The 2,046-nt window shown below is 44.2% G+C and overlaps 1 long non-coding RNA gene across 3 annotated transcripts in view; it reads right to left on the bottom strand.

Moving 5' to 3' along the window:
• LOC121020658 (uncharacterized) overlaps positions 1-2,046 on the bottom strand; it is a 23,138-nt gene that overhangs the window by 10,532 nt on the left and 10,560 nt on the right. The window lies entirely within an intron of this gene.

Consider the following 2,046-nt stretch of genomic DNA (forward strand, 5'->3'; position numbering starts at 1 on the left):
GTCGGACGCCCAACCGACTGCGCCACCCAGGCGCCCCTCTCAGGGGATTATAAAAATGAATCGCAGGCCACATGGTTGGCTTAGTCAGGAGAGATGTAACTCTTGATCTCGGGGTTGTAAGTTCGAGCCCTACATTGGTTGTAGAGATTACTTAAAAATAAAATCTTCTGGGGCGCCTGGGTGGCTCAGTCAGTTGAGCGTCTGACTTCAGCTCAGGTCATGATCTCACAGCTCCGTGAGTTTGAGCCCCGCATCAGGCTCTGTGCTGACAGCTCGGAGCCTGGAGCCTGCTTGGGATTCTGTGTCTCCCTCTCTCTCTCTGTCAAAAATAAATAAAAATGTTAAAAAAATGAAAACAAAAATAAAGTAAAATCTTTAAAAAAATAAACATGAATCATTATGTTTTAAAATAGGGGGGAACACTGATAGAAGCTGAGATCATTGTAAGGAAGGCTGTGGGTAAATTTCCTTCAGAATCCTTGCCTATTTCAGTAAATCAGAGCTCCATCATCCAAACCAGAAGTAATAATCTCTCTCTCTTTTCTTTTTTTTTTTTTTTGTTGTTGTTGTTGTTGTTGGACTCTCTCAGCGCTTTCCTTAATTTCTTTTATGGCACTTAACACGTTCGACTGTGACTTACAGTTCTGTCTGTATTTTCTCTCTCTCCTTGACTGTAAGTATCTTATGGGTAGGTAACACCTAGGGTTTCTTGATTCACCAGTGAGTCTTTGTGTCTTGCACAATGCTTCGCCCAGCATGTGGTTACTGGATGCGAGCATAGATGAGAGACTGAGTCAGCAGCACTGTTTTCTTTTTCTTTTTTTTTTTTCCTTCCTGGCTTTGGCAACCACGTCTGCTGAGTGTATCAAACAACCCCAGACATTAGGCTGTGTAATCCCATGGAAATGAGACCCGACTCCTAGCAAGAGAAATTCTGAATCTTTAGCCCAGGTGAGTATCAGAAAAGGCAGATTTAACAGAGTTAACTTTTAGAGGCATTAAGTCAATCACAACGCATGACCTGTGATCATAGCCCCAAATGACCTACCGCTACCAACAAGGCCTCATAAAGCAGTGGTCACTCCTTGGCAGGTCTGCTGCAGCATTTTATGCAAGAAGAAAGTTGAACATCTAGAAAATTGCTAACATCAAGTCAACAGCAATGGCAAACAAGATGGAGGCCTTACAGGCTTTGCACAAGAAAGAAACTGCTATTGTTTTTGCGTAAGAAATAAATTGTTATGATGTTCCTTCCAAGCGGAAATATCCTCTTACGTGAGGACACGCTTACTTCTTAGGAAGTAAAGGATTCAAAGACGACCCCACTGGTGCACAGAATCTAACAGTGCTCCTGTTTTCTCTCCACTTTCTCCTAACTCTTCAAATTTTTCCCTCTCTATGAATAATTCTCATTAACATACAAGATATGCTATTATTTCCTCCCAATCTTATTATTTTTTTTAACGTTTATTTATTTCTGAGAGACAGAGAGAGGGACAGAGCATGAGCCGGTGAAGGACAGAGAGAGGGGGAGACACAGAATCCGAAGCAGGCTCCAGACTCTGGGCTGTCAGCACAGAGCCTGATGCAGGGCTTGAACTCACAGTGAGACCATGACCTGAGCCCAAGGCGGATGCTCAACCAACTGAGCCACCCGGGCGCCCCAAACAGGCTTCAGGCTCTGAGCTGTCAGTGCAGAGCCAGACGCGGGGCTCGAACTCGCAAACCATGAGATCATGACCTGAGCTGAAGTCGGACGTTCAACCAACTGAGCCACCCAGGCGCCCCACCCTCCCAATCTTAGACACAAAATACTTTGACTCATTTCTTGCTCCACCGGATGTCCCATTTCTCGGCTCTCTTTCATCACAAAACTTCTTGAGAGAGTTGTCTATCCTTGTTTGTTTGTCTGTCTGTTTATAAGTAGACTCCAACCTGGGTTTTGAACTCACAACCCTGACATCAAGAGTCACATGCTCCACCAACCGAGCCAGCTAGTTGCCCCCCTCACATTTTTTCTTTCTTCTTTTTTTTAATGTTTATTTA

Source organism: Herpailurus yagouaroundi, unplaced genomic scaffold, assembly GCF_014898765.1.
Source record: "Herpailurus yagouaroundi ecotype Mexico unplaced genomic scaffold, PumYag 77, whole genome shotgun sequence".
Lineage (NCBI taxonomy): Eukaryota > Metazoa > Chordata > Mammalia > Carnivora > Felidae > Herpailurus > Herpailurus yagouaroundi.